The sequence below is a fragment of the Etheostoma spectabile genome, chromosome 15 (assembly GCF_008692095.1).
Source record: "Etheostoma spectabile isolate EspeVRDwgs_2016 chromosome 15, UIUC_Espe_1.0, whole genome shotgun sequence".
Lineage (NCBI taxonomy): Eukaryota > Metazoa > Chordata > Actinopteri > Perciformes > Percidae > Etheostoma > Etheostoma spectabile.
The window spans coordinates 9,361,468-9,369,665 of NC_045747.1; the positions used below are offsets into that span (position 1 = coordinate 9,361,468).

An 8,198-nucleotide genomic window follows, 5' to 3' on the forward strand; every position below is an offset into this window, starting at 1 on the left:
GACATTAAGGTGTTGTCGCCTTGTCATATGAGCTTCACTGTGACTAACAAGGATCAATTAGGTCTCAGGTGTGTAAAAAACAACCCCAGTACACTAGACTTCACATCAACTGCAACTAGACATCTGCAAGCATGCCTAAGATTCACCCTGAGACTAAAGTTTTGATTATCAAGAGGCTGAGACCAGATCCACTGCTGATGTGGCAGACACCTTCAATGTGTCTCAGCATCAAGTACAGAGGATAAAAAAAACCATTTGAAGACACTGGAGACGTTTTTGACAAGGGAACGTTTGTGGGCTCAAAAATCCAAGGCCAGCCTTTCTACTGCAGCAGAGCTCCACGAGCCTGGTCACTGAAGTCCTGTGTCAACCTGACTGGTTGTCGGATTCTGTCTTGAAATGGCCTCCATGGTTGAATCAGTGCCCAGAAGCCAGCACTAAACAAAAGACAATTGAAAAACTGTGGCATTTGCCAAGGCCCACAGCCTGCTAAAAGGAGGATGATGGAAAAGTGGAAGAAGTGGATTTTTCAGATTAATCTTCGGTTGAATTACACCACAGTTGCCGCAAATATTGCTTGGAGACCTACTGGAGCCCTCATGGATCCAAGATTCACCCAGAAAACATGAAGTTTGGTGGTGGAAAAATCATGGTCTGGGGTAACATCCAGTATTGGGTGTGTGAGAGATCTGCAGGGTGGAAGGCAACATCAATAGTCTCAAATACCAAGAAATTTAGCTACCTCTATATTCCCAACCATAAAAGAGGCCAATTCTGCAGCAGGATGGTGCTCCATCGCATACTTCATCTCCACTTCAAAGTTCCTCAAGGCGAAGAAGATCAAGATACTCCAGGATTGGCCGGCCCAGTCACCAGACAGAACATCAGTGAGCATATTGTGGGTAGGATGAAAGAGGAAGCATGGAGACCAAACCAAAGAATATTGATGAACTCTGAGAGGCAGCAAGATGCTTTCTAGCTATTCCTGATGACTTCATCATACATTGTATGAATCCTTGCCAAACCGCATGGATGCAGTCCTTCAAGCTCATGGAAGTCATACAAGATATTAAATTTGGATCTCACAGCACCACTATTTAATTTGCGACATATTTAGTATTTGCAGTAAATTTGTTCAATTTATGTATAGGCGACAAAACTTTTGTCTTGGCAAAATTTGACCTTCTGTCTTGTTTAAATGATAAATCTTGTTTCAGTGAAACTAATTATTTCAGTGCATTGAACATCATTTGTGAGGGTTTTAGCTTTTCATATGAGCTATTTTTACACCAATTGATTAATTAAAAGTCAGGTTATAGCAGGTGTTCTACAAAATAGATAAGCGACAAGACTTTGTCAGGGACTTGTGTGTATGTATAGTATGTTGTATGTAGATGTTGTATGTAGTATGTATGTATGTTATATATTATATATATATAGGATTATATATATATAATATATATATGCGCTCACCTCTATCACCCAGGGAGGCAGACATTGATAGAGTATTCAGCTTTGTGTGGAACAGAAAAATCAGGGTCAGTCATACAAGAAAAAATAATCTATTAAAAGTTGCAAAACACAAAAAAAATCACCTTCTACCTTACGCCTAGTCCCCAACTCTCTAATTCATTGCGCTTTCATCCTCCATCTTTGTTCTGTTTTCAAACCCACCCCCGAATCGTCATCAAACTCTTCTGACTCTGCAGAGACAGTTTTTCTTTTTTTCAAACTACCAAAAAAGAAGCAGTTTTTGTAAGATTCAAAAGACATGTCAGCGTGGCATGTTTCCCCTCTCACAGTTCCATCACATTTCAGAGAGATGTGAGAAAAACCAAGGTGTGTGAACAATCTTCGTGTTGAGAAATTAGAGCCCTCTCTGGCATTAATAAGGTCTGGTTGGAACTTCATTGTAGTGTTTGCATCCTGCAAACTTTGGGCTCTCTCTGCGTCTCTTACTTTCTTACCCCATCTCCTGACTTGACCTGGATTGTCACTCACTCTATTTCCAACGACAACGCAATACTTCACAGATGGATGTTTTTCCTCCAAACGCCAATCAGTTCTTCGTCTTTCTGTCTTGCGCATCAAACCTCTCGCTCTAGTATGTGCTGTCATTAGAGCTAGTGCTGTTAGGCGACACATGGTAAAATTATGAATTGGTTTAAAATTAGAATTATAGAAAGTAGCTTCTGAAAGAGTCAGAAAATCACCTTGACTGAAAATAGTGGTTCAGCCATGATCACAGTGAACAATGTGAGCAATGAAATTGGCAAAGATGTGATAAAATATAATGCACCCAGTAAAACCTGGGGAATAGACTAACAAATGCTCCTCTTCACCCCCACCCCTCTCCCATTTTTCTTTGCTCTCAGTTCTATTCGGGCCACCGGTCACCCCACATTCCCTTCCGGCTGCTGCACCTGGTGTGGACTCATGCACGTCACCCCGCAGGCTACAGACGCAAGACGCCCACGAATTCCTCATCGCAGCATTAGACGTTCTACATAGGCACTGCAAAGGGACACCATCAGTAAGCTATATACTATCCATATGTCATTCCCAGTGTGCATACTGCATTTTTTTTTTTCTTTCAAATTTTCTGCAGCCCAAGATGGAGCTCGTTCAAGTCGGACTGATTGGGAAACTCATCAAAGAGCAGTGTCTGTACCTACTGCCCCGATCCATCATGTGGAGCTATACCTTAGATCTACCCATGGAGCACAGTGCCTTACTTTACTTGAAGCATACTGAAGAGGAATGGTAATAGTGTTGACTAAAGGGACAGGAAGCAAGCGTGTGAGGAATGTCAATAGGCCTTGCTGAGTGCATGACAGGCGATCACCCACCGACCTGCAGTAATGTTTACTACTAATAGCTAGAATCCAGAGAGTTGTGAAGTGGCGGAGAGGCTGCGCTGCAGGGTAATGGATAAGTGAGAAAGGGGCCGGACAGAGTCTTTCAGAGGAGCTAAACAGGTTGTTGCCGTTATCTGGGTATCTATTTATACTTTCTGCTGTGGTCCACAGGAGATGACAATGGGAAGAAGGCCAACAATCCAAACCACTGTAACTGCATCATGACCAATCTTCACTGGGGGCTGCAATCAGATGTTACCTGTCAAGTTTGCCAGTATGTTTGTGTGTTATCTTGTGTGTTGGGAATAAACTGTGTAAAAATGCAATTTACCGAAATAAAGCCCCATCTAAGATCTTGCTGCCCATTCATGTTGACGGAGTATACATGAGCACCTATTCCTTTCCTTCATTATACTCATTCATATCATCATCCATCATCAATCCGATTGCATAGTTTCCTCTCTCCAATGGGCTGATTGATGTGGACACACCTGTCTTCCAGAGTGGGTGAACCACTGGATGTGTCCTCCCCTGCTATTATTAAAAGGCCCGGGCCCTGCAGAGCTGCGTGTAAGGGCGGTTGTCTAGACAGCCTCACAACCCAAGCGCGCCATGCCCCTGAGCGGTCCTGTCACATTAACATTAGCATGCTGCACTGAACGCAAAGCACCTCGCCCAGACTAGCAGGCAAGCTGAGCCCAGCTCAATGCCCATGTACCTGCCTCACAGTGAATAAAGAGACTGCTGATGCAAAAAAAAAAAAATGCATCCTCAAGGCTTTCTCAACAAAAAGTGGTATCATAATCTTGCCATATTACTGCAGTGTTGCTCTCTCACCATGTAAATGCATGCCTCCTTGCCTTAATAGCCACCTGTGGTACCGCTGGGTGTTACAGACACCATGACTCACTAATCAACAATGATAGAGTACTGCATGCATTCTACACTGAAAGCCTCCATTTTGCCAAGGCTGCAGTCCATCCTTCATTGGGCTGTAATAATACAACTTCCATATGTTAGGCCAATTTTCTCTGATGTAACACTTAATTGAATTGCAAATGGACCTGGAAGAACAGTGTGTAATTTATGCACATGACACACTCAATCTTCCAGTAGGATTAAACAAAAACATGATCAGAATCTTCAGAGGTTTTGTATGCCATCTAGTCATCCTTTCATCATGACCGTAGTAAGGACCCACAAACTACACACAACACAACAGTATTTATTCAACTTCATCAAACTCTTTTTTTTTTCTCTAGCGGGTTTCCACGACGATAGATCCATTCTGGGACATCAGTTGGACCTTCCTGGCTCATCAACGCCTTCTGGCCCCTCAGCCCGGGGGGGGATGGCGACACAGTCAATGGAGAGAGCCATCTGTCAGGGTCCACCACTCTCACAGACTGCCTACGCGGTACAGCTCAGTCAGCTGAAATCAGACAGATTGCCTTTTTTTCTGCCTGTCCGGTTTCTCTTTTTATTAAAAACATTGTGCAAGGAAAGGAGGGACTGCCATTTTTTCAATTGGCTTATTTCCTGTATCCCTTCTGCCACTCTCCAATTTTTGGATATCAATGTTCCATTGAAATGAATTCATTTATCCCTCCACTTGTTTGAGGGGTCACTATTGTGTCTGCTAGGCACAACAACACCTGTTATCCCTGGATCTCATCTTCCATCATCACAAGGCTGGCAGGGCAGAGTCACCTCTCAAATCTCCTCTACTGCCTCTCATTCTTGCAATTTTTCCTTCTCTCTTATCTTTTCATTCCCTCTCCTCTCCCATCCAATCCCCTGTGCCCTCACCCTCTACCTCTCACATTTGTCTCATCCCCACCTCGCCTTCTCCTTCAGACTTTATTTTTTTTTACTGCAGCACCTACACATCCTAGTTGCTGCAGCAAGTCCTTAAAGTACAGAACGTGGTTGTGCTGTTGCCGTGGTGATAGAAGCATTGGCATTACCAGCAAGGCTTTGGGTTGGGTGGGGTGACATACAGACTGGCCGCACCAAAACTCGGCATGCAAACATGATGCACAAGCCCTGAAATCTTCCGATTACTTCAGATCGTATGAAGTATAACTAGGTGAGATCAAAGGGTTTATGTAACATAGCAAAAGAAATATAAACTATCTTCCTTCCCAGTTTTCACTTCCGTCTCTTGTTTGCCCACATGTTCTCTACTTGTTCACACCCTCTTTCTTTTATTCCAACCCTCCCTCTGCAGGTTTACGCGGCCAGCAGCATCTAGGAAGCAGTGCCAAAATCAAGTGTGGCGGTTGCCATAGCTACCAGGAATCTACCAAACAGCGACAATGAAGAAGCTCCCCATCGTAGCATGTTTCCATCTTAAAGTGAGTCAGCCAGTGACGTGTACTGCCAATATCACTTCTTACAATTTCTGTCACTTTCTGACATTTTATTATTTCAGGCTACAGAGCTTAAAATTTCAAATATTAAGCTTTAAAAAAGTCTTCACTGAAGCCGTCTAGGTCTTAAATTATTTCAAATAGGTCTCATTTTCCTGTGTCGTGCAGTTTTTTAAAATTCCGTGATTTTTTTTTTTTTTAAATAAGCGAGACCCCAACCTCAGCTCCGCAACTTCCGTATACAACCTACGTGTCGCTGTGGATCAGAGCCAGCACTAAGAGCGGAGGTGTTGGTCTCCTTCACAAGGTGACTAAACACCAGTCCTATAATGCGAAAGATATGGGGGAATTGTTTCAGACAATGTATGGTCTCAAAAAGGTCTTGTTAAAGTCTTAAGTTTGAGTGGTAAAACATGCAGAAACCCTTAAATAGGGTGTGTGAATCTAGAACTTATTTTTTCATAATTTTGTCCTATTTAGTTATTTATTTAGTTTTGATATTTTTTTTTTTTTGAAACAGCATTCTTACATATTACAATAAATAATATAAACTGTAACAGATGCTAATTTGTTCTTGTGTGTATACAGTTTACATCTGATGGAGGAAAATTTCAGATTTTGCAGTGCTTTAGCTTCTGTTACACTGTGTTCAATTCAATTCAGTGGTTGGTGCATTACCTCCTACTGTGTAGCCCTTTCACACCGAGTGTCCCAGGACACCCATGACTTCAATGACTCGTGCCGTCCTCCGCTGGCCATGTTTTATTTTATCATAACGTACTGGGGGGCCTATAATGTATTTATGACATTCATAGGAACATGCTTCAAGAAGATTGTCAGATCATTCCAAGCCTGTCATTAACTTGTTGTGAATGTGTAAATGTGTTACAGACAGGGTGGAAAAAGCATTCTCACTAGCTGTGTTTTTGTAGTTGTAATGATGATGCTTGTTATTCTAAATGTGTTCTTTCCCTCCCCCACACTCTCTCACTTCTCTTTACCATTATTCGCCCCTTCCCCCTCTCTCTCTCTTATGCTTCTTCTCTGGCCATCTCCAGCGGTTTGAGCACTCTGCCAAATGCGGAGGAAGATCACTACATATGTTTCCTTCCCCAGAGTTAGACATGACGCATTCGGCATCAGGTAAGCCTCTATCTAAGCTTTTCTACCCATAATTGACCTTGTCCGCCAGTCTTCAAATCCAGATATAAATGCACAGATATTTCTAAAAAACAACCCGTACAGCCATTTTAAACGTTTGTACATACTATATGATGATACTACATACTGTACCTACAGGAATTGCACACATTGCATCTCTGCCAAAACGGAATAATCCTATAAATATGTTAAATGTCAGAAAGACAGCAGTAGCTGTAATGCCCCACCCCGTGCTGTAGCATCCATTCAGCTCTGTTCAGCGACCTTAAGATCATTCATAGATGCGATCTCTGCCACCTAGTGGCTCATTCTGCCACCTAGTGGATTATGTGTCAGTGTAGCATGTTCATGCATGCATGGAGCTTTAAAAATGTAATGTCTTTTACTCTTTTCTGTCCGCAGTAAAGAGAGCAGAATGAAGGGCAGTATAACAGACGGTTGATGTACTAAACAACGACAATAAGTGAGTACCTTGAAAAAATGTACTACAGCAAACTAATTTTAACCTGCTGCTTCACAGCAGTACAGACATAAGCGAAATTCTCCTCACTGATGTGGCAGACACCTTCAATGTGTCTCAGCATCAAGTACAGAGGATAAAAAAAACCATTTGAAGACACTGGAGACGTTTTTGACAAGAGGACCGTTTGTTGGCTCAAAAATCCAAGGCCAGCCCATTTTCTACTGCAGCAGAGCTCCACGAGACCTGGTCACCTGAAGTCCCTGTGTCAACCTGAACTGTTTGGATTCTGTCTTGAAATGGCCTCCATGGTTGAATCAGGTGCCCAGAAGCCAGCACTAAACAAAAGACAATTGAAAAACTGTGTGGCATTTGCCAAGGCCCACAGCCTGCTAAAAGGATGGATGATGGAAAAGTGGAAGAAGTGGATTTTTCAGATTAATCTTCGGTTGAATTACACCACAGTTGCCGCAAATATTGATATACTATATACATACATACATACATACATACATACATCATACTACATACAAATACATACATACACAAACAGTCCCTGACAAAAGTCTTGTGTTATCTATTTTGTAGAAACACCTGCTATTAACCTGATTTTAATTAATCAATTGGTGTAAGAAATAGTCATAGAAAAGCTAAAACCCTCACAATGATTAAGCACTGAAAAAATTAGTTCACTGAAACAAGATTTATCTTTAAACAAGACAGAAAGGTAAATTTGCCAAGACAAAAGTTTTGTCGCCTATACATAAATTGAACAAATTTACTGCAAATCTAAAATATGTCAGCAAATAAAAGTGGTGCTGTGAGATCCAAATTTAATATCTTGTATGACTTCCATGAGTGAAGGACTGCATCCATGCGGTTGGCAAGGATTCATACAAGTATTGATGAAGTCATCAGGAATAGCTAGGAAAGCAGTCTTGCTGCCTCTCAGAGTTCATCAATATTCTTGGTTTGGTCTTCCATGCTTCCTCTTCATCCTACCCACATATGCTCACTGATGTTCATGTCTGGTGACTGGGCGGCCAATCCTGGAGTATCTTGATCTTCTCGCCTTGAGGAACTTTGAAGGGAGATGGAGTAGCGATGGAGCCCATCCTGCTGCAGAATTTGGTCTTTTATGGGTGGGAATATAGAGGTAGTAAGATTTCTTGGTATTTGAGACTATTGATGTTGCCTTCCACCCTGCAGATCTCTCACACACCCAATACTGGATGTTACCCCAGACCATGATTTTTCCACCACCAAATCACTGTTTTCTGGGGGAATTTGGATCCATGAGGGCTCAGTAGGTCTCCAGCAATATTTGCGGCAATGTGGGGTAGTCAA

At 42.2% G+C, this 8,198-nt stretch overlaps 1 protein-coding gene and 1 long non-coding RNA gene across 4 annotated transcripts in view; one reads left to right on the plus strand and one right to left on the minus strand.

Annotated features, from left to right (window-relative positions):
- LOC116703034 (uncharacterized) overlaps positions 1–59 on the minus strand; it is a 16,428-nt gene extending 16,369 nt beyond the window's left edge. Inside the window, exon 1 of the long non-coding RNA XR_004335320.1 lies at positions 49–59. This is a non-coding gene — a long non-coding RNA (uncharacterized LOC116703034). The remainder of the gene's footprint in view (positions 1–48) is intronic.
- Positions 1–8,198, plus strand: part of LOC116703032 (ubiquitin carboxyl-terminal hydrolase 22) — a 44,805-nt gene that overhangs the window by 28,146 nt on the left and 8,461 nt on the right. The window lies entirely within an intron of this gene.